Source organism: Dermochelys coriacea, chromosome 5, assembly GCF_009764565.3.
Source record: "Dermochelys coriacea isolate rDerCor1 chromosome 5, rDerCor1.pri.v4, whole genome shotgun sequence".
In the NCBI taxonomy this organism is placed as follows: Eukaryota; Metazoa; Chordata; order Testudines; family Dermochelyidae; genus Dermochelys; species Dermochelys coriacea.
In genome coordinates this window covers 5055980-5080350 of record NC_050072.1, presented here as the reverse complement: position 1 = coordinate 5080350, position 24371 = coordinate 5055980, and the positions used below count along the sequence as shown (strand labels likewise).

The 24371-nt window shown below is 43.0% G+C and overlaps 1 protein-coding gene across 6 annotated transcripts in view; it reads left to right on the top strand.

Moving 5' to 3' along the window:
• Window positions 1-24371, top strand: part of UBAP1 (ubiquitin associated protein 1) — a 62768-nt gene that overhangs the window by 10772 nt on the left and 27625 nt on the right. Inside the window, exon 2 of one of the 6 annotated variants that reach the window (XM_038402174.2) lies at window positions 10444-10488. The exons of 3 other annotated variants lie outside the window; for them this stretch is intronic. The gene's annotated coding sequence lies outside the window, so the exon portion shown is untranslated. Of the gene's footprint in view, window positions 1-10443; window positions 10489-12013; window positions 12162-19411; window positions 19811-24371 lie in introns of those variants that run through there. 2 more of the 6 variants (XM_038402173.1, XM_038402179.2) reach the window with 2 other exon arrangements.

Here is a 24371-nt window from a genome sequence, read left to right as displayed (position 1 = left end):
ATTTTTACAAGTAATCACATTGCTATATTTAAATGGCTGACTCTCATATTCTTCTGAGTGAAGCTCTTTTTATTCTGACTCAGCCGTGTGTGCCTGGAAAGAGATTTTTATAAAGGTTTTTTGTCCTGAGTTAATTGCGGAACCATGAGAATAGAGAGGTAGACACAGAACTATCTTTGTTTGGAATGGTTCTTTTGTCAGCTATTTCCTGGCCCATGACTGTTTTACAAGAGCAACTCACTGTATTCAGTCTCTTTATTTTGAGGCTTGCCACCTCCTAGTCTTCAGTAGTTAGAACTGGACTGAAACAACCTGCTTACATGAATCACCAAACTGTCAGATGGGAACAACTGAATCACTACATTTGAATTGTGTCCTAGGACAGGTGAGGCTCCAATTCACTTAGCTATCCTGTACCCCAAAGCTTCCTTCTTGGTTGTAGAAAATGGGTTGACACTTGTGTCATGTTGATTATCTTCTTGATTGTTGTTGCAAACATTTATCGTGTGCCCAGGCACTGATGATTATGAGCAATTAAACTGATTTTTATATTCAGAAGAGAAGAGATCAGAGGTTTCTGTTAATTTATAACTATACTTGCTCTTAATTTTTGCTTTAGTCATAGCTACGTGATACTGCAAAGTGGTAGCTTGAGAAGTCTAATGTGGGCACAGACTTCCAATTTATGTAGTATCTTCCATCTGAAGATCCCAAACTTGACAAATAGTACTGACTGTAGCCTTATGACCCTGGGATGTATTGTCTCCATTTTAAAACAGGGTAAACTGAGATAGTGCGAGACTGTGAAGCTGGGAGTGCTCAGATCCCACACTCATTGTGATGTAAATATTTAGATAGTTGTGAGTTGCCCATGGTCACACAGTGAGACAAGAACTGCATGGAGAGTTGAGAAATGCTCATCCCCATTGTAACCAATGGAGACGCTGCTTCTCCACTTAGATGAGCTGCGTTCACTCAGGGTACATCTGTGCTGCCAAAAAAAATACCCCTTGGTAGCGAGTCTGGAGAGCTGACTTGGGCTTGCGCTTTGGGGCTAAAGATAAGAGCATAGCTGTTCCCACTGAGGCTGGAGCCCATGGTTTGAACCTGGTGCCGGGGCTGGAGCCCAGCTTCCAGCCTGAACGGAAACATCTGCACTGTTTGTTTTAGCTCTGTGGCATGAGCCAAAGTCAGTTGACCTGGGCCCAGACTTGGTGCCACCGGTTCTTTTTTGCAGTATAGACATACCCTCGCTGTGTAACTTCCCTTTCTTTGCACTGAGCTTTCACATCACGGTGTACAGGTTCTTAACCTTTTATTTCCTTTCAGGAGCTGCTGGCTGTATTGTGGTATCGGTCCAAAGGAGGACTTCAAATGCACTCTGGAGAAACATTTCATTAATGAAAAGACTTGTGATTTTTAATACTGAGGGCGGTGAACAGGACAGTATTCAGGGTAGTATTGCAAAGGGAACTGGCTGTTTCCTAGTTACCCTTGGAGTTTGGAGCAAGGACAATTGATCATTCTTATGCCTTCATGGAGCCCTGTAATGCATATTCTTCTGTCTTTTACCCAGACTGTTGACACACAAATGTGACACTTTGTTGTCACCAGGTAGCACAGGATTTATTTTCTAAAGTAAACCAGCTTGGCTCAGACATGCTGGGGAAGGAAGGCAGACTGGAATGGTTCCTAGGTGGTGGGGGAGGGAATCTAGTGTTCAGCGACATGTCATATTCTCCCTCACAGCTTTCTGTCTCCTAGAAGAAAGTCCAAGGGTTAGTTTGCCTCACTTCTCCCTTGTAGTAATGACAATCAGCTGTGCACTCTGCACTCAGGCATGTGACCTATCTGTCTGTCAGTTTTCAGCAGTGGAGATATCTACAGGCACAGCTGTCGGACAGTCATGTGTCTGTCACAACCAATAGTTTAACTCTAGTCTTAGTTTCATTTTGTAACTGGATTGGGACTGGTGCAATCGGGTCAGAAGAAAAAGAGGCTAATGTATTTCTTAAGACTTCTCTTACTTGTAAAGCTAGTCGCTTTGGTTTGTTGTAGCATTGTCTGCCCTAAACACTTCTGTGGTGGCTGCTTTCTTGAAACTGTAGCAGCAACTGTTAATGTGCAGAGAGAAATGCTAGTTTGTGCTGTTTATTGCTGGGCAACTGAAGGTGATGTAGGCAAAAATCAGTGCAGAATTGCTAGCCTGTATGAAGACAGTGGACCAATTTATGAATTACTGTTCCTTTAACAAAATGTAGTTTCATATCAAAAGGCTAGCAGAATAAACTGGCAATGAATGCTTTCTTAACATAAAAGAAGGAAAAATTGAGTGTGTTCAGTTGGAAGCAAGGGGTGGAAGGGAAAGATAAAACTGAGCTGCACCGGTGTGAGATTAAAGCTGGGAGACTTTCCTAAAATGCTCAGTGTAAACACTGGGCTGGAACTTGGGAGAACTGGATTCTGTTCTTGGCTCTGCCACTGGCCTGCTGGATGACCTTGGGCAAGTCATTGCACCTCTGTGCTTCAGCTTTCTCCTCTGTAAAATGGAGATAATGATTCTTCCTTCCTTTGTAAAGCATTTCGACACCCATTGAAGAAAAGGGCAGTAAAAGAGCTAGGTGCTGCTATTCTTATTTATTATGGAACTGTGGCAAGATAATTCTCTGCTCTGGGGATGGTTAAGGAAGCGTATGCAGCAGTGAAATTCTGCTTTCTTCTGGGATGGGATATGAAGCTGATGGGTTTTTTTTTCCTGTTTATTTAGAAGCAGCTTATTTTCTGGATGTGCTTTTCCTTCCCCCTACACCTTTCCCCACGAGTATGAAATTGCCATTTGTCCAAGGAATGCTAATTCATACATTGTGGGGTTGGTCTAGGTAGGCTTCTATTTCTGTGTGTGTTTGTCACTTTCAGTCTCTCATTGTTTCATGTGTTTTTCTGTACGTGAATTTAAATCAGATCCATTCTGAGTCAGTTTGGTGAAGTGCTGATGTACATCCTACACCTGGTCATCAAGAGGTCTCTTCCATTTCTCTTTCATGTGATTCTGAATGAACAAACTAGATCAGTGCTTTAAATAATGGACATATTTCAGAGTAGCAGCCGTGTTAGTCTGTATTCGCAAAAAAGAAAAGGAGGACTTGTGGCACCTTAGAGACTAACAAATTTATTTGAGCATAAGCTTTCGTGAGCTACAGCTCACTTCATCGGATGCATTCGGTGGACATAATTACACTCAGAGTACCACTGTTGGAACATAGGCATTATCATATAGGATCAAGACCAGGATCCATCTAGTCGGGTATCCAGTCTCTGACAGTGGCTAATATCAGGTACTTCAGGAGAAGGGTGGGGCCTTATCTGTTATGGGCAGGTCTAAAAAACAAACAAACAAAAAAAGGCAATCCATAATGGCCAATATTGCAATTGTCTGCCTTGGAGGGACACTGCTTCCTAACAGTAGGCAGTTGGTTTGCTAATGTCCTGAAGAGCTAGGGTTGATCACACTCATGAATTTTTCTTAGCTAGTGTAAGTGCAGCAGTTCACATAAACATCATTGTTTGACTGCAAAATCAGGGTGCTGTTGCCTGTATCTTCCTCTTTCTGGATCCTCAGGATGGTGTAATCGGACTTGCTATCTGAGTTGTATTTCTTCTTTCTGTAGAGTGGTCTGTGGTATGTTCTGCAGCAGGAAGCAGCCCTGAGAGTAAAGAGATGCTGAAGGATAAACCCATTTTCTGTATTAACAGACAGTAGCATAAAGGGTTCCCGCAACAAATTTTTGGTGGCCTCAGAGCAAGAGTTGGTGGCTGCTCTGACACTAAGGAGTGGGCCCCCCATCAGCCTGAGCCCCGCTGCCCCAGGGCTGAAGCCCAAGCCCTGCCGCCCCGGGGAAGGTGGTTCAAGAATCAAAGACTATCAGGGTTGGAAGAGAACTCAGGAGGTCATCTAATCCAACCCCCTGCTCAAAGCAGGACCAACACCAACTAAATCATCCCAGCCAGGGCTTTGTCAAGCCGGGCCTTAGAGGTTTTTAAGGATGGAGATTCCACCACCTCCCAAGGTAACCCATTCCAGTGCTTCACCATCCTCCTAGTGAAATAGCGTTTCCTAATATCCAACCTAGACCTCCCCCGCTACAACTTGAGACCATTGCTCCTTGTTCTGTCATCTGCCACCACTGAGAACAGCCGAGCTCCAAGGTAGTTAAAGATGGCTATCAAATCCCCCCCTCACTCTTCTCTTCTGTGGACTAAATAATCCCAGTTCCCTCAGCCTCGCCTCATAAGTCATGTGCCCCAGCCCCCTAATCATTTTCATTGCCCTCTCTCCAGTTTGTCCACATCCCTTCTGTAGTGGGGGGCCCCAAACTGGCCGCAGTATTCCAGATGTGGCCTCACCAGTGCCGAATAGAGGGGAATAATCACTTCCCTCGATCTGCTGGAAATGCACCTACTGATGCAGCCCAATATGCCTTTAGCCTTCTTGGCACCAAGGGCACATGGTTGACTCGTATCCAGCTTCTCGTCCACTGTAATCCCTAGGTCCTTTTCTGCAGAACTACCGCTTAGCCAGTCAGTCTCCAGCCTGTAGCAGTGCATGGGATTCTTCTGTCCTAAGTGCAGGATTCTGCACTTGTCTTTGTTGATCCTCATCAGATTTCTAAACAATCCTCCAATTAGTCTAGGTCACTCTGGACCCTATCCCTACCCTCCACCGTATCTACCTCTCCCCCCATTTTAGTGTAATCCACGAATTTGCTGAGGGTGCAATCCATCCTATCATCCAGATCATTAATGAGGATGTTGAACTAAACCGGCCCCAGGTGAGACCCCTGGGGCACTTCGCTTGATACTGGCTGCCAACTAGACATCAAGCCGTTGATCACTATCCATTGAGCCTGATGATCTAACCAGCTTTCTATCTACCTTATAAACCATTTATCCAGTCCATAGTTTTTTAACTTGCTGGCCAGAATGCTGTGGGAGACCATATCGGAAGCTTTGCTAAAGTCAAGATATATCACATCCACCGCTTTCCCCATATCCACAGAGCCAGTTATCTCATCACAGAAGGCAATCAGGTTGGTCAGGTCTGACTTGCCCTTGGTGAATACATGTTGACTGTTCCTGGTCACCTTCCTCTCCTCCAAGTGCTTCAAAATGGATTCCTTGAGGACCTGCTCCATGATTTTTCCAGGGACTGAGGTGAGGCTGACCAGTCCGTAGTTCCTCGGATTCTCCTTCTTCCCTTTTTTAAAGATGAGCACCATATTTGTCTTTTTCCGGTCATCTGGGAGCTCCCCCCAATTGCCACGAGTTTTCAAAGATAACAGCCAATGGCTCTGCAATCACATCAGCCAACTCCTTCAGCACTCTCTGATGCATTGCATCTGGCCCCAGGGACTTGTGCATGTCCAGCTTTTCTAAATAGTCCTTAACCTGTTCTTTCACCACTGAGGGTTTGCTCACCTTCTCCCCATACTGTGCTGCCCAGGCAACAGTCTGGGAGCTGACCTTGTCTTTTGAAGACCGAGACAAAAAAAAGCAGTGAGTACTTCAGCTTTTTCCACATTCATCTTCCCCCATTCAGTAAGGGTTCCATGCTTTCCCTGACCTTCTTGTTGCTAACATACCTGTAGAAACCTTCTTGTTATCCTTCACATCCCTTGCTAGCTGCAACTCCAATCATTGCCTTGGCCTTCCTGATTATACCCCCTGCATGCTCAAGCAATATTTTTATACTCTTCCCTAGTCATCTGTCCAAATTTCCACTTCTTGTAAGCTTCCTTTTTGTGTTTAAGCTCACCAAAGATTTCTCTGTTAAGCCAAGCTGGTCACCTGCCATGTTTGCTATTCTTTCTGCACGTCGGGATGGTTTGTTCCTGTGCCCTCAATAAGTCTTCTTTAAAATATAGCCAGCTCTCCTGGACTAGCCTCCCAGGGGATCCTGCTCATCAGTTCCCTGAGGGAGTCAGTCTGCTTTTCTGAAGTCCAGGGTATGTATTCTGCTGCTCTCATTTCTTCCTTTTGTCGGGATCCTGAACTCGACCATCTCATGGTCACTGCTGCCCAGGTTGCCACCCTCTTCTACTTCCCCTACCAATTCTTCCCTGTTTGTTAGCAGCAGGTCAAGAGGAACATGGCCCTTAGTTGGTTCCTCCAGCACTTCCACCTCCCCAGCACTCTCCAGAAACTTCCTGGATTGTCTGTGCATTGCTGTATTGCTCTCCCAGTAGATGTCAGGGTGATTGAAGTCTCCCATTAGAACCATGGCCTGTGTTCTGGAAACTTCTGTTAGTTGTCTGAAAAAAGCCTCGTCTACTTCATCTTCCTGGTCTGGTGGTCTATAGCAGACGCCCACCACGACATCACCCTTGTTGCTCTTGCCTCTAAACTTAACGCAAAGACTCTCAACAGGCTTTTCCCTAGTTTCATGCTGGAGCTCTGAGCAATCATACTGTTGTCTTACATACCGTGCAACTCCTACACCTTTTCTCCCCCGCCTGTCCTTCCTGATCAGTTTATACCTGTCTGCGACAGTGCTCCAGTCATGTGAGTTACCCCACCAAGTCTCTATTATTCCAATCACATCATAGTTCCTTGATTGTGCCAGGACTTCCAATTCTTCCTGCTTGTTTCCCAAGCTTCTTGCGTTTGTGTACAGGCAGGCACCTAAGATAACTAGCTGATTGGCCTGCTTTCTCACTATGAATCAGGAGGCCTCTCTTGTTGCACCCTCCTCCTTGTGTTTCCTCCTGGTATCCTACTTCCCCACTTACCTCCAGGCTTAGGTCTCCATCCCCTGGCAAACCTAGTTCAGCTAGCCTGCCTGTGAAAATGCTCTTCCCTCCCTTCGTTAGGTGGATCCTATCTCTTTCTAGCAATCCTTCTCCCTGGAACAACATCCCATGGTTGAAGAATCCAAAGCCCTTTCTCCGACACCACCTAAGACTCTGATTTACCATTCTGTCTTCTCAGCCTGACCACAGGAGTTATACAAGGACAGATTTTCAGTGTTTTAGGTGTTCGAATACCCATGATGGGTACAGTGCCCGATCCTAGATAGAAAAGAATGAACCAGCATTGAAACTTATTCAGACTGAGGGAAAAATCATTTGTCTTTGGCTATTGGAACAGGTAGTTGTCTAAATTTAAAATCAAATGTTATTGTGGAAAAGCTAGTCACAACTCCATAGTATTAAGATTTAATTGAGGCTTGCATTCTAAGCCTTCTTTTTGTTCACCTCTAACTTGACTGGAATAACAAATTTGTTAGCAAATTGGGGTGCTTAATAGAATACAAGATGAAGGTTTTTTTAGGAAACTTAAAAAAAAGAGTACTTGTGGCACCTTAGAGACTAACAATGTTTATGTTGCTCAATCAAAAAAATCACATTTTATTTAACAAATTCTATGATTCTTCAGCCCAGTAATAGTACTTTTTTGGAACTTCCAGTTTCATACGTTAATATGAAGCATGGTTCAGGAGAGAATAATGTGGAATCCAGTCCCTACTGGGAAAGTTTTCCTGTTAATGTAGCTGTCATCAAGAGATGTCAATGGCACATTAAATATGGAGATTTATTACTGACTTCAGTATAAGTTATGGGCTCCCAGGTGCATTGGAATTTGGTAGAAATTTTGCAGTTGATTGATCTGTATATTTAAAGCACTTCAGGGCTGTGTTGCCACAGCTGATAGATCTGAGATGTCTTAGAGGAAAATGGTACAGCAGTCTGGGAACTGACCTTGTCTGTGAAGACAGAGACAAAAAAAGCAGTGAGTACTTCAGTTCTTTCCACAGCTTTTTCAGTGTATTAGAGTCTGGAGTAAAAATAGCATTTTGGGCAAATATGGTGTTGCCAGAAGCTGTACGGGGTGGGTGGAGAAATCATGGTGGTCTAGAGTGGATGCAGGTGTGTCTGAAAATCTAACCAGGTGGGGCAGGGAGAGTTGACTTTTTCAGGTGGAAAAGTCAAATACAACATGCTATGTGAAGTTCCTATATTTGACATCTCTGTGAAAATGATAGAAACAAGAAGTTCTGTCCTATTGGAGAAGGTTAAGCATGTGATTAAAAAAAGGGCAGTGCTTGTGACTTTAATATAAACGCAAATGGATGAATTTATAATTCAGATTAAACACTGTCCCTATTATTCTTGGGCAGTTTTATGTCCCATGTATGCAGAGTCTGATTTCACACTGTTATGAAACAGTGACTGATATCTGACCTGCTTAAAGGCTAAAATATGCTGCATCTCTCTGCAAATTTTTCTGCACTGATTTTTTTTTGTATTTTTTTTAGACCATTTTACTTAACAAAACCAGAATCCAATAAATATTCACAATTGATAACTCACAAAAACACTTATTAAAAAACCATAGCAGCTACTATAAATACAAAAGATCTCAAAGAAGTGACATAAAAAGAAAAATGCAATTGTTGTTTACAGTTTAGTGAGCGTCATTATAGATGGATTTTCTTTCCAATTGCCGGAGGGAGTTTATATAACATCATGGTGTGTTAAACCTCCACAAGACTGAACTTGTAATGTTAGTTAGCGGTGTCGTTTAAATCCCTGATCATTGGCATGTATCCAAAAATCATAACTTTTTGTTTTTTTCATAAGGTTTCAGGTCAAATGAAATAGTTTGAGAGAGCAGTTCAGAGCTTATCTTTAATAAAAGTAGTGGAATTGGAATTCATTACTCAGAAACTCAGAATTTGCTTCTAGGTAACCGAACAAAAGGTATTAAATAATTCCTGCGCCAGACCTTCCGATAACCTCAACTCAACAGGCATAAGGAAATCCTAACTAGCATAGGATTTTTCATTCACTTTTAACTAGAATTTATGGATTAGAGACAAAAAATTAGTATTATGGGGCAGTCCCAAAAGCTGATTTAGAGAAATCGTGTCTGGAGCGCTTTTGGGAAAACCCTGTGCAGGATCTCCTTTGTGCATAATATCTGAGTACATTCAGGTAAACTTTCTTCCTATCGGGCTTCTCCCCCAATGTACAACAGCTAGAGCAGCATTCTAATCATATGCTGACTTGATTTCTAGATTTTGTCACATGTGCCGAATGGCCTCTTATTTTTCAATCAACTTGGCTAGAAGAATAGAATAAAATCAAGTTGTAATTTGTTTCACTTCATCTTAATGTTAGCAGCTCTTTCATGTGTGATGATTAAATAGACCAGAGAAAGCTAGATAGTGCTTTCCTTTTTAAAAATGAATAAATTTAGGTTAAATTTTAAGGTGTTAAGGGGAGAAGCTAATAATGCTGCCTAGAGCCAGGCCCATTTCAGGAAGACACACTCAAAACTTCCAGGTTCTCTTCCTCAGTGGCATTTTCCACCAAATGCATCCGATGAAGTGAGCTGTAGCTCACGAAAGCTTACGCTCAAATAAATTTGTTAGTCTCTAAGGTGCCACAAGTACTCCTTTTCTTTCAGTGGTATGAGGTTTTGTCATGAGACAAACTACAGCTGAAACAGTAAATGAAATCATTTACTGATAGGCACTTAGAGCTCTTCATCTGAGGATCTCTGAGCTATTTGGAATCGGTATTGTCAACATTTTACAAATGGCCAAACCAAAATAGAAGTTAAACATAACTTGCAAAAGGGACAAAAGTGCATGTTTTCCTCTTTTCCTTTTCTAGAACAAGGTAAGCCTGGAAAGCTCTTCGGAAATGATTGTTTGTTTTACTTCAGACATATCAGGAATTTCAAGTCTTATCTTCCGTGGCTTTGCTAGAGGGCCTAGAGGTCCCAGAAGTGTATTGTGAGCTTTTCCCAGCCCTTAATTGAAGAGGTAATGATGGTGGCTCTTCTCCTCCAACTTTATAGAATGTATGAATTAAATAGACGCCAAATAAAATGTAAACAGGCTGAATACGTATCCCTTCCCTTCTCAATCAGATTTAACTTGCTTGATATATTACGCTATAAATTGGCTAGCTCTCTGGTTGTCCATAGAGCGTTCCAGGAAGAACAGAGTAGATAAGGCTTGCATTTGTCATATAAAACACATTCCGGGAAACATTCTTATGGTGGCCATAAACCCACTTTATGCACTTTAAAGAAGCCAGAAAAGGCATAAACCCATTTTCCCCCTTTGTTCGATTAACTGTAAATGACTTTCCCTACGCAATATAGGGTCAGTGGCAGAAGCGGTAATAGAACCTGCACCTCCTCTCAGTCCTATGCTCTGACTGCTGCACTGTGTCGTCCCTGATTTATTGAGGGTTTGGAAGTCCAGCATGGCTTGACTACTCCATATATCCTATGTGAGGATGTTATCTCTCTGGTGCTACTGATACTCATTATAATTTATTTTTTGTTGTAATGGCCTCGTTTTAAACAGGCTGCCGTTTCTGTTCTTGTGCTGCTTCATGTCCCACTGTTTTTGCTGTTTCGTTCTTCATACAGTTTCCACTGTTGTGTCTCCAAAGATGGCCTCAAGCTGAAGAGAAGGTATGCATGAGCCTGCCTCCGCCACGGCTCTCACCCAAATGTTCCTAGGGTTAACCCAAACATGTTGTTAACCAGTTGTAGCTGATGAAATAATACTTGGTCAGTCACCTTGCTGTGAGAATAGCGTACGTGTGTGTGAAAACGGTAAATCCATACTACTGTGGCTCTTTTGGTGAACCACTGAGGTCTGAGTATTACTGCCCTGACTCAGATAGTTGGTGGGCTGTTCAACAGTGGAAAAACTAGTACACTCACCTACTGTCGCCTCAGTCCTTATTTTCTTTCAATTATATAAAGATAGGTTAATTTAATTTCATGGGAAACATAGTGTAGTTTGATTTGGGATGTAAAGGTCAAAAGTGTCTTGGTTGTACTGGGGTTATAAAGGAAAACCATTGTTTGGCTGCCCTGTTTACAACTAAGAAGGGTCTTGAAAGTCCTCCTTATGAGATGTGCTCTTAAATCCAGTGACTTTAATAACTATTCTAACAAGCCTTTGTATTTATACTTTCTTTGGTCTGCTTTCAGGTTTAACTCCCATTGATGTTGGTGTTGTATGGTGTTGGTTTAGCAGGAGGCATAAAGAGGCAATATAATAACATGCTTCATACATTTTCTTTTGACTAAAAAGATGGAGTGTTGAAAAGAAATTGATCTCCCTAAATGGTGCAGTTGCTGAATCTATACAGTAATATTGGCACAAGGAGCTTTTTGTGAATATTACTGGGATCATTAAACCATATTTTCACACCATCCAATAACCCCTGGGGGAGACAGAACTGTTTCCTTAGTATGTTTTTATGTTTTTGTTTTTGGGATTTGCTTTTTTTCTTTCTTTTCTCTCTCCCTCTCCCCCTTCTCCCTCCCTCACTCCTGCTCTGGTTTTATTTTAGGGAAGCTCTTAACAGCTCTTTGTTCCAGCCCCCCCAGTCCCTGCCAAAAAAAAAAAGGGCAAAATGATTGGAGATAAATTTTGGGTCTGCAAACTGTGTTGTCCTTAATGCAACTGCTTAAGGTTTCTCCATCCAGATTTTTTTCAAATCCTGTGATTTAGACAGTCGCATGCTATGTTACGTGGATCCTTCAGTATAAACTTTCTGCACTGGCAGTGTGGCTTTCATCAGATTCTGCTGTTAGTACAAAAAGAAAAGGAGGACTTGTGGCACCTTAGAGACTAACAAATTTATTAGAGCATAAGCTTTCGTGAACTACAGTGAGCTGTAGCTCACGAAAGCTTATGCTCTAATAAGTTTGTTAGTCTCTAAGGTGCCACAAGTACTCCTTTTCTTTTTGCGAATACAGACTAACACGGCTGCTACTCTGAAACCTGCTGTTAGTACAGTGTTCTCCCTTTGTGGAGTCACATCACATTGTGGGGCTTCTTGTTAAATTCTTAGCTAGTGGCCAAACTGTTTTAATTTCACAGCGGGACTTTCAAACTCTGTAGGTTTAGTTGAGCTGAAATGGGGGCTAGTGCATATTTCTCAGCCCTGAAACAAGGAATGTCTTGGCTTTTGTCTTACAGATTTCAAAGCTTGCAGTGGCGCTTGAAGTGATTAGAGTGGATTTGCTTCAGACCTCCCTTTCTTCCAAGCTTGGTGAAAGAGCAGCTGCTTCTGCTCAGGGGGATGTGGTTGTAACTTCACATAAATCTAGTTTTTGAATGACGTTAGGTATCAAAATCATTATGGAGGGTAGTTCAGTGAAATCTCCTTTCATGAAAGGAGAATACCGATTGCAGTGATATGAATGCAATTGGTGTCTGCAGAGTTGCATTAGAAGTACAAGGCTGGATTCGTTGCTGCAGACTTTTGGGAAATGTCACCTGCATGGAAGCAGAAGTGACTACAGACTGGTAATTGAGTCTGTGCCTTGTACATTGGTTATCTTCTCTGGCCTGCCTTGGTTTTACTATGCTTTAGACTTCCAAATTAATATTTGAATCCTGTAACAAAGCTTTAACACTTACCAGGAGTAAGAGATTTCAATTAAAATTTGTAGGTTGTAAGATCTTCAAGGCAGAGTTTGTACCTACATCTGTGTGTGTTCATAGCCTAACACAGCAGAGCTCTGATGCCCATTATGGTCTTTGGCTGCTACCGTAACACAAATATTTAATATCAAATTTGCGTCTTAAAATATTGTCAATCTAAAATACCTTCTGTGGCATTTGCGTCAGAAATTACATATTTGAATCAAATCACTTCTAGAATCATAGAAGTGTACATCTGGAGGGACCTTGATAGGTCATCAAATCCAGCCCCCCGTGCTGAGGCAGGACCAAGTACTTAACTGATGCGATAAAAATGACAAACAAACGCCCCTTTATATAATTGAGGCCTCTATTGGCAATTTCCAGTGTGTGGGAAGGCTGCTGAATCTATTGACTTTAGTGGGGTGTGTGTGTGTGTCTGTGTGTGTGTGTGTGGTCAGCTTAGCACACACTGTAAATTGCAGGATCAAGGATTTAGAACAAAGTCTCCTTATTGTTTAGAAATCAAAGAGGAGCTGGGTCTGAACTGAGTGTGGTGGATGTTTATCACGCCTGAAAGTTTGCTGATTGCATCAAAAGAAGTGAGGCAAGAAATATTTTCTTAGGCGTCTGAATCGCTTCAAAGGGCTCCTGTGATCTGGAGTCTAGACATCGGTAACCCTTCTGCCAGGTGCTGAATGGCCGCAAAATTATATCTAGGGTCCTTCTTGACATGTAACTAAACTGGCTAAAGCCCACTCTGATACCTGAGAAAAGTAAATATTCCCTCCCCGGTGCCCTTAACGGGTAGAACTTCCGCACTCCCAAACACTCAGACTGTGTACAGATAAGGGAGCCTTTATTAGGGGACAGGGAACCCAGTCATAAACTCGGGAAAATACAGTAACAGAATACAGGCACCCGAAATTGCAAGCCTATTAGCAAGAATTTTTAATGAATCTGTAAACTCAGGAGTTATACTGTATGATTGGAAAATTGCTAATATAGTTCCTATTTTTAAGAAAGGAGAAAAAAAAAGTGATCCAGGTAACTATAGGCCTGTTAGTTTATCTGTAGTATGCAAGGTCTTGGAAAAAATTTTGAAGGAGAAAGTAGTTAAGGACATTGAAGTCAGAGGTAAATGGGACAAAATACAACATGGTTTTAGAAAAGGTAGATCGTGCCAAACCAACCTGATCTCCTTCTTTGAGAAAGTAACAGATTTTTTAGACAAAGGAAACGCAGTGGATCTAATTTACCTAGATTTTTAGTAAGGTGTTTGATACCGTGCCACATGGGGAATTATTAGTTAAATTGGAAAAGATGGGGATCAATATGTACATTGAAAGGTGGATAAGGAATTGGTTAAAGGGGAGATTACAACAGGTCCTACTGAAAGGTGAACGGTCAGGCTGGAGGGAGGTTACCAGTGGAGTTCCTCAGGGATCAGTTTTGGGACCAGTCTTATTTAATCTTTTTATTACTGACCTCGGCACAAAAAGTGGGAGTGTGCTAATAAAGTTTGCAGATGATACAAAGCTGGGAGGTATTGCCAATTCGGAGAAGGACCGGGATATCATACAGGAGGATCTGGATGACCTTGTAAACTGGAGTAATAGTAATAGGATGAAATTTAATAATGAGAAGTGTAAGGTTATGCATTTAGGGATTAATAACATGAATTTTAGTTATAAGCTGGGGACGCATCAATTAGAAGTAACGGAGGAGGAGAAAGACCTTGAGTATTGGTTGATCATAGGATGACTATGAGCTGCCAATGTGATATGGCTGTGAAAAAAGCTAATGCGGTCTTGGGATGCATCAGGAGAGGTATTTCCAGTAGGGATAAGGAGGTTTTAGTACCGTTATACAAGGCACTGGTGAGACCTCACCTGGAATACTGTGTGCAGTTCTGGTCTCCCATGTTTAAAAAGGATGACTTCAAACTGGAACAGGTACAGAGAAGGGCTACTAGGATGATCCGAGGAATGGAAAACTTGTCTTATGAAAGGAGACTAAGGAGCTTGACTTGTTTAGCCTAACTAAAAGAAGGTTGAGGGGAGATATGATTGCTCTCTATAAATATATCAGAGGGATAAATACAGGAGAGGGAGAGGAATTATTTCAGCTCAGCACCAATGTGGACACAAGAACAAATGGGTATAAACTGACCACCAGGAAGTTTAGACTTGAAATTAGACAAAGGTTTCTAACCATCAGAGGAGTGAAGTTTTGGAATAGCCTTCCAAGGGAAGCAGTGTGAGCAAAAGATCTATCTGGCTTTAAGATTAAACTCGATAAGTTTATGGAGGAGATGGTATGATGGGATAACATGATTTTGGTAATTTAATTGATCTTTAAATATTCATGGTAAATAGGCCTAATAGCCTGTGATGGGATGGGATCTGAGTTACCCAGGAAAGAATTTTCTGTAGTATCTGGCTGGTGAATCTTGCCCATATGCTCAGGGTTTAACTGATCGCCATATTTGGGGTCGGGAAGGAATTTTCCTCCAGGGCAGATTGGAAGAGGCCCTCGAGGTTTTTTGCCTTCCTCTGTAGCATGGGGCACGGGTCACTTGCTGGAGGATTCTCTGCTCCTTGAAGTCTTTAAACCACGATTTAAAGTAGCTCAGGCATAGGTGAGAGGTTTTTCGCAGGAGTGAGTGGGTGAGATTCTGTGGCCTGCGTTGTGCAGGAGGTCAGACTAGATGATCAGAATGGTTCCTTCTGATCTTAGTGTCTATGAATATGTGTGCAAATGAAGAGTAAACTCCTCCTCTTCCCGGTAACTTTAGCAGTAGTCCGTCTAATGCCCTTCTTACCCACTGGTGAGAATGTCCCACAGTGTCCCTTGGCCGCACCTTCACACCCATCTGCCTGGCTCCTTCTGTGCCATTTGACCCTCTGTCTGAGAGGGAGTGGACCTAATGAAGCCTAAAGTTAGCAGAAGGAGCTGCTAATGTCTTTGCTTCTGTGGCTGTACAGCGCTCTCCTTTCCAACCTTAGCGTGACCCTGGAGGAAGCGCATCAAAAGCGCCTCGAATGAGCTATTAGTGATAGCTAAGCTGAAAGTGGACACGGATAGAGAGGAACCTTACTTACCTAATGAGGAAAAGTGAATAAGGGCTCAGCTCCTGCAATGAGCTCTGGGCAGGTGGACATTAATGAGGAACTAACATTTATTAGTTATTGAGACTGCTCCTTGTGGTTGCAGGGTCTACCTGTGTGAAGCTCATTGCAGGGTTGGGGACAGAGTTAATGACATTGTCAACAGCTATAAAAATGGCAGAGTCTGGAGAGAGCTTCTCTAACTTAAAAAAAAAAAAGTCTTAAGAGGCGTGACAAACTAGCTGCAGCCACCCAAAGCCCACTCTGGTAGAGGAGAACCAGCACACACGGAAATAGTCCGTGGACAGACCATCAGAGAGGGATCACAGTTCAGGGCAACTGCACCCATATTTCACCTCTGTGGTTCGGCAAGGGCGCCCACTCTAGGCTTCTGGCTCCTTTAGCCATCTCCTCACTTGGGTGGGGACCCGCGTCTCCTTCGCTTCTGACCAGGGTATCTCCAAGGCTGAGCAGTTCTCTGCCTTCACTGTGTTACCCACAGCAAAAGACAGACTGTCTACACAGACCTGCTTGCTTTCTGTTCAGAGACTAACAACATAACTGCCCACAGTTAAGCTATCAAACAGCTGTTTCTATGCAAGCTTATTTATTGTTAAGGTAAAAGTATTACAGAGAAAACGTATTAAAACAAAATGAAAGAACCTTCATGCGTGCTAACAAACTTGCCAGAGATCACCCCAACTCCAGCAAGGGCTCTGATTGGTGATCAGTCCTTCAAACCCCACAGAAGGGTCTCTTCTGTGGTCAAAAGTTCACAACAGTCTCTGCTCAGAACTAGCACACTCATGAAAAGTTTAGTCCCTCCTTTTATATAGTTCAGGGGTCTTTGAGCTGGAGTTTTCAGGAGCAGGTAGTCGGTAGACAATGAGGTTTTTCTTCCCAGGACTTAGCTTCAAAAGGCCTCCCAAGTACCTTCTAGGAAACCCACTAATCACGTATTGTCCCAAACTGTTCTTTGAAGTTTCTAACATTTCTCCAAGGTTCACGTTAGGCAGTTTCCTGGAAAAGTTACATATGATCCTACAATAACACACAATTGTATTTTGAATATAATTGCATTCGATAAAGTTTAATGTAATTCAATAAGGTTTGTCCAGGACATTTAGGAAGTTGCCCTCTGCCACAATCAGATCGCAGAATGGTGGAAGAGGGAGGTTTTCAAAATGAAACCCCTTTTGAAAAGGAGCATGTAATGTGAATGGTTTCAGAGTAGCAGCCATGTTAATCTGTATTCGCAAAAAGAAAAGGAGGACTTGTGGCACCTTAGAGACTAACAAATTTATTTGAGCATAAGCTTTCGTGAGCTACAGCTCACTTCATCGGATGCATTCAGTGGATTGTGAATGCATCCAGTGAAGTGAGCTGTAGCTCACGAAAGCTTATGCTCAAATAAATTTGTTAGTCTCTAAGGTGCCACAAGTCCTCCTTTTCTTTTTCTAAGGTGAATGTTAATCCACAGACAGCCAAGCCCTCCAATGCAATAAATTCTGTGTCCTGCATTTTCCTATTATTCCAGTGTTTGCTAAATGCATAGCTAAGGGCTTGCAAATTCAAATTCACACTCTACCTTAATCTGAATGATCTTTCAAGTGTAGACAAGCCCCAAAGGCAAACCAGATATGTATTTACTGTGGGGTAGCTATACTGCTGTAAAATCCCAGTGGAGGCAAGGCACTGCAAGCCTGACCCCAGATGTACAGTACCTTCCCTCTTAACTTGTGTAAACTTGATTTTAAACACTAGCTTTAATAAAATTTACTGTGAGAAGAGTATAGTATTAACCTTCCTGAGCTCTCTCACAGCAAACACTGCAGCGTGCCGTGTGTCCTCTAGGATTTTACAATGAGATGGGTAATGTGCATTAATTATCCCATGGGAAAAACGCACCTTTTTGGGCAGTGAAGACAGCCTAAATTGTAGTCTTCTGGCATGACTGCGATTCCTGGTTGATACCCGTTATTACCATTGAAGTCTTTTTGTGCTGGGCTTCCACATCTTTATTTTTGTAAGATATTTTCAACTAGCCTTTGGTGTTCCTGGACCAAGTTCAGTGTCCTATTCACTGGCAGTGCTTAGCTAGTGCAGATTCCTGTGTATAACATTTATGTGTAGCCTGTTCTGTGTAGTCTGATAGGGTTCATCAGGATTATAGTGATATAATCTACAATCTCATCCGTTTCAGGGCCAAATTTTTGCAATCTGTCTTCCTGCTGCAGCAGGAAAGATTAAGCTACTTCTGGTACTCTGATATGCAGCCAGTAGTGTAGGGTGTGAGTTTACTCTAGATAATTCCTGTTGGAGTCACAGAGCAATCCCTCCCCTTTGTGCATTGAAGTTTGAAAATGGTTTTTCTCTCCTCCCATTTAAGGTATCTTTTACAACTTTATTTCTGACAGTTCTCCAGCGTTAGCCAGTAAATAAAGACATGATCATAGTAAGGAATGTAGGATTTGTAATAACCCATGGTAGTGTTCAAAGGTCCTTGTTTTGAGTTGGACCTCATTGGGCTAGGTGCTGAAATTAGAGGTACACAGAGTGCCTGTCCCAAAGATCTTACAATCCAAGGCTAGTGACGTATGAGGGGTGAGGATAATGGAATCAAATATGGTCTCTACCTACATATAAACTCATGTTGCTTTTTCTTGTAATAAATATCAAGTTGACTTCCCCAAATCCTCGTTTGCTTAGTCATTATAATTCTATCTTCAGTTATTGCCCAGCCCTATGATTTAGTATCCAAAAGGCATAGTCTCTTTAATATAGTGTGTGATCTACTATCTAATGCCTTTCTTTGTTGAATTGGGGCCAGTAAGTCCCATTTACACTGGCAGTTACAGTGCAGCTGTGCCAGGTAATCCATAGGTTGCTTGGTCCTTGGCCGCCTTTCTTTGCATTATTTGGGCTGCAGGCTGAGTGTACTCTTTTCTCTGCATCCCTCGAGAAGCTGAAGTACTTTCTTTGTTCCCTCTTGAGGGGTACCAGCTATCTCCAAAGCCAGTAGTGTTTGGTTTAGTGTTTTTTGGAAATTGTATGGAAATTAAGAGAAATTGTGAAATAAACAAGCCTAGAGGTGTATTAGAGAAAGCATCAGCAAAATGACACGTGGTTGAGTTAAAAATAGATTCCGAGTTACCTAACATGACTCATTGCTCACAGCCTAAAATGAGCCCATGGTGCTCCAGGAAGGTTTGGTGGTGTAGCCAGGCACGGACTCACCGGCGGCATCTCCTGCTGGACGTCTCAGGGAATTAGCATTCCAGCCTCCAGAGCGCCCTCTGTCCGCCAGTGTCTCGCCTTGCTGCAGGCTCCCGTGTCCCTCCCAGGACCCCGGTGCCGCTTTAAGTGGGCGCTGCCCCCTGGCAGTACCCCAACAGTTCTGGGTCTCCCCCTCCCAGGGGAACCCCCACCCACTATCCCTACCTCGCCTCAGTCATAGGCTCCTGCCAGTCACCAGCTAGCCCCCGCTCCCTGGGGAAGACTGCAGTATGAGCCACTCATCACAGGCAAGGTTGGGTTTGGACCTGCTGCCTGTGCCTACCCGTGGCTGCTCCTGCAACCCCCGTACCTAATAGGCCTTTCCAGGCCTGCAGCTTTCCTGGCTGGAGTTCTCCAGCTTCCTTGGCCTTTCCCCAGCCCTGCTCCAAAGTAGGTCCTCTATTCAGTTCTCTGCAGCCAGGTCCCTCCATCTCAGGGCTAGAGAGAGAGTGGTTTTCTGCTCCTGGCTTCCCTGGCTTTTATAAGGCCCCCCATGTGGCCCCCAGCTGTGGCTGCTCTGTCATCAGCCCAGCTTTTCCCCTGCCCCAGCCCTCTCCCAGGGCTATTTTGAACCTCTCTGGGTCCAAGCGGGTGTTCACCCCGCTACAGGTAGACCCCGGACAGTTGTTTCATGTTGGGACATGGTGCACAGACAGATCTGGGGGTGGTGATGGGGGACCTTAAGAGCACAGAATAAAGTCTCATATTCATGCAGTCACTACTGGATCTCTCTGCCTTCATCATTGTTAGTGACTGTATACTGGTGACCTGCATACAAGATCTGGCAGGTGAGGCTGTTAGGGTGCTAAAATCACCCTAGTCGTTCCCCCTTGGACAGATCCCAGAGAGTCATAAAGGGCACTGCTCCTTCACAAAAGCTCTTGCATATGGAATCATGAAGGAATGGGGGTTGGGGGCTGTACAGCAGTATTAAAGACAGATCTTGAAGAATCCTCTGCCCATGGTGAGTAGGAAACTTTCCCAGTGTGCGCTTACATTTGTAGTCCTTATAATTGCAAAGGAAACATTCCAAATGAGAACTGAATGTAAACTGAGGCACTGCTACCTTCCTGAGTCTGCAGATGGCTCAAACTCGGTACTTTTGCAGGCTGGAGCGTGCTCAAAACTGCTGCTCAGAGCCCTCTGGGTTACAATGAAATAGATTGTAGTTCAGCTGCTGACTGTCAAAGCTCTTAGTAGTAGCAGAGGACACCACTGGAGCTATTCACAGAGGAGGAAGACCGAAAAATTAGTGTGGAGGGCAGGTAGCAGCCAGGCAGCTGGTGGTTGGTAAAGTTGTAGAAACTCCTAACTCGCTTGTGGGCAGTTGAGGTGTCTGTAAGCTGGGGTGCAAAGGGACTGGCATGCTCTTTCTTCCATTCAGCAAAGAGGAATTTGTGGGCAATCAAACCCAAGTTGGATGTGGCTGTGAAAGTTGCTAACTCTGAACCTGGTCTAGGGGAAGTAGGTTGGGGTAGATTGGTTTCTTACCTGAGTATGTTCCCTGGACAGTGCCAGGAATGGGACATCCATTTGGCTACTAAACTTCTAAACACAGGTTTAGTCCTGTGTCCTGAGTATTTATTTATTAACTTCCAAGGCCTGGGTGTGAGGCGATGGTATGGAGGGAGGGGAAGGAGAAGGAAACGCAGGAAGAGCTGCACCAGGACTTAGTAGAGGAATGAAAAGCAAGAGAAAGCAGAGTGAAGTTTGGAGGGAAAGTGTAATAGCAGGAAGCGAGTTACACTTAGAACATTCACTAAATTGAATTTGCAATAAACGATGCACAGCTGTCTGTTACTTTCAATGGCAAGGGACACTGCAGCGCAATTATCGAGTAGAGTTGGACCTTGCAAAGGGAATTAAAACCAATAGTAAAAGGTTCTATAGCCATATAAATAAGAAGAAAACTAAGAAAGAAGAAGTGGGGCCGCTTAACACTGAGGATGGAGTGGAGGTTAAAGATAATCTAGGCATGGCCCAATATCTAAACAAATACTTTGCCTCAGTCTTTAATAAGGCTAAAGAGGATCTTAGGGATAATGGTAGCATGACAAATGGGAATGAGGATATAGAGGTAGATATTACCATATCTGAGGTAGAAGCGAAACTGAAACAGCTTAATGGGACTAAATCGGGGGGCCCAGATAATCTTCATCCAAGAATATTAAAGGAATTGGCACCTGAAATTGCAAGCCCATTAGCAAAAATTTTAATGAATCTGTAAACTCAGGAGTAGTACCGAATGATTGGAGAATTGCTAATATAGTTCCTATTTTTAAGAAAGGAAAAAAAAGTGATCCGGGTAACTACAGGCCAGTTAGTTTGACATCTGTAGTATGCAAGGTCCTGGAAAATATTTTGAAGGAGAAATTAGTTAAGGACATTGAAGTCAATGGTAAATGGGACAAAATACAACATGGTTTTACAAAAGGTAGATCGTGCCAAACCAACCTAATCTCCTTTTTTGAAAAAGTAACAGATTTTTTAGATAAAGGAAATCCTCAGGGATCAGTTTTGGGACCAGTCTTATTTAATCTTTTTATTACTGACCTCGGCACAAAAAGTGGGAGTGTGCTAATAAAGTTTGCAGATGATACAAAGCTGGGAGGCATTGCCAATTCGGAGAAGGAACGGGATATTATACAGGAGGATCTGGATGACCTTGTAAACTGGAGTAATAGTAAGAGGATGAAATTTAATAGTGAGAAGTGTAAGGTTATGCATTTAGGGATTAATAACAAGAATATTAGTTATAAATTGGGGACGCATCAATTAGAAGTAACGGAAGAGGAGAAGGACCTTGGAGTATTGGTTGATCATAGGATGACTATGAGCTGCCAATGTGATATGGCTGTGAAAAAAGCTAATGCAGTTTTGGGATGCATCAGGAGAGGCATTTCCAGTAGGGATAAGGAGGTTTTAGTACCGTTATACAAGGCACTGGTGAGACCTCACCTAGAATACTGTGTGCAGTTCTGGTCTCCCATGTTTAAAAAGGATGAATTCAAACTGGAGCAGGTACAGAGAAGGGCTACTAGGATGATCCGAGGAATGGAAAACTTGTCTTATGAAAGGAGACTTAAGGAGCTTGGCTTGTTTAGCCTAACTAAAAGAAGGTTGAGGGGAGATATGATTGCTCTCTATAAATATATCAGAGGGATAAATACAGGAGAGGGAGAGGAATTATTTCAGCTCAGCACCAATGTGGACACAAGAACAAATGGGTATAAACTGGCCACCAGGAAGTTTAGACTTGAAATCAGACGAAGGTTTTTAACCATCAGAGGAGTGAAGTTTTGGAATAGCCTTCCAAGGGAAGCAGTGGGGGCAAAAGATCTATCTGGTTTTAAGATTCTACTTGATAAGTTTATGGAGGAGATGGTATGATGGGATAATGGGATTTTGGTAAGTAATTGATCTTTAAATATTCAGGGTAAATAGGCCAAATCCCCTGAGATGGGATATTAGATGGATGGGATCTGAGTTACCCAGGAAAGAATTTTCTGTAGTATCTGGCTGGTGAATCTTGCCCATATGCTCAGGGTTTAGCTGATTGCCATATTTGGGGTCGGGAAGGAATTTTCCTCCAGGGCAGATTGGAGAGGCCCTGGAGGTTTTTCGCCTTCCTCTGTAGATGGGGCATGGTTGACTTGAGGGAGGCTTCTCTGCTCCTTGAAGTCTTTAAACCATGATTTAAGGACTTCAATAGCTCAGACATGGGTGAGGTTTTTCATAGGAGTGGGTGGGTGAGATTCTGTGGCCTGCGCTGTGCAGGAGGTCAGACTAGATCAGAATGGTCCCTTCTGACCTTAGTATCTATGAATTATAGCTGCGGGGGGAACTAGGAAACTTACTCCTTGGATTAGTAGGCTATGCTTTCTGTAACCTGCAACCCCAAAAACCCCACCAGAAACCTGTAGTTGTTTTCATGTGTGTTACTTGTGGATCAGGGTAGGTGGTTCTTTTCCTTTCTTTGGTTCAAGTGATGTTACACCTAAAATACTCTGTTCAGATGTGGTCCTCTCATTGATAGGAGGTAGACATATTGGAGGGAATCCAAGGAGACTGATTTGAAGAAAGTCTGAGTAAGAGTGAGCTTGGTAAATCAATGCCATTTTGGAGTGATGTGGGGAGGCAGGGGGAGAGTGTTAATGCCTACACCCTTCATATCTATGCACAGTAAGGAAGGAGAAGAATCCTTGGGTGCCATAAATGTGGTCTGAATAATGGGATGAAATTAAGAAAAGGAACATTTTAGGGGGAATTTCCTAATGATGCCATCTATTGCGTTCATTCTTCTCTAGGAAGGTGGCCTGTGGTAAGTGGGTGTCTGCCCCAGTCAGGGTGAGATTTCTTTGCTACTAGTAGGTGGGGCCAGACTATGTTAAGGTCCCTTGAAGAATGCATGGTAGGCCCCTCCCATCCACTGTTTGAAGATTTTTAAATGTGCTGATCTTAATTCATGCATACTATGAAACTTTAGGATCTAAATCCTGTCTACATCAGGCGTTAAGTGCTGTTTAAAATCATATTAATTAAAACATGAGCACAATTTTATTGTTTGAAACCACCATCTACTTTTCCTAGATAAGGCTAGCTGGGCACTCGTTCGGGCTTTTTAGTGCTCTGAGTTATCCGGGCGGGAAGTGTTCTAGGTAAATTGCGAGCTGCATTTGAGAAACAAAGCTTTTCATTACAATGGGTCTTGCTGAGCTGCCTGCTGCTGTCCTGAAAGTGGCCTTTCTTGGCCGCCAGTGTTAAGATATAAATCTGGTCAGAGAGCAAGTCATTGGCAAAGCTAATACAATCTGGAAGTTCTGAATCCATCCTCTTCCTCCAGTTGCCAGAGCAGACTCCTTCCCTCCCCTCTGTAATCATCAAAATAAAGATCTTCCTGATGAAACCACGTCCGAGGGCCTCTGGATCTAATAACCTTGACACTGTAAACTTAATAACTAGAGAAAACACATGCATGGTGTGCTTGTTTAGTCAGCTATAGCCTCTGTTGTGCTTGCCCACAGGTGGCAGGCATAGTGCACAGGCTGCTAGTAGATCTGTGCATGTCTTAGGCACGTTGTATTCGCTTTGATCTGTGTCCCAACTTCTGCAGAGGTTTTCTTAACGTTAACTAAAGAGCGTTTCTATTAATATGTTCTAAGGCAATACATGATGTTTATGGAATCTACACTATGTAGTTTTCGGCCCTCTAGGTAGTGGAAAGTACACATGGACAAATGTCAGTTTCACTGCTGGCTTCTGCATAATTCTCTGCATCTCCTGACTCGGTTCCTGAAAGACTCGCTCTTACTTTCTAAGCGTATCAGTGAAAATAGGAGTTTGGACACAAATGAGCTAAATCTGGTTTGGTTTGTTTTTTTCCCCCCATGTAGGATAAACATGTTTAGTATCTTAAGACCAGCTGGAGAGGAAGGATGCTCTTGCGCTTCAAACACAGAGTCAGGGTACCTAGGTTCTTCCTGATTGTGCCCTGATGGTGTGACTTTGGGCAAGTTAATTAACAA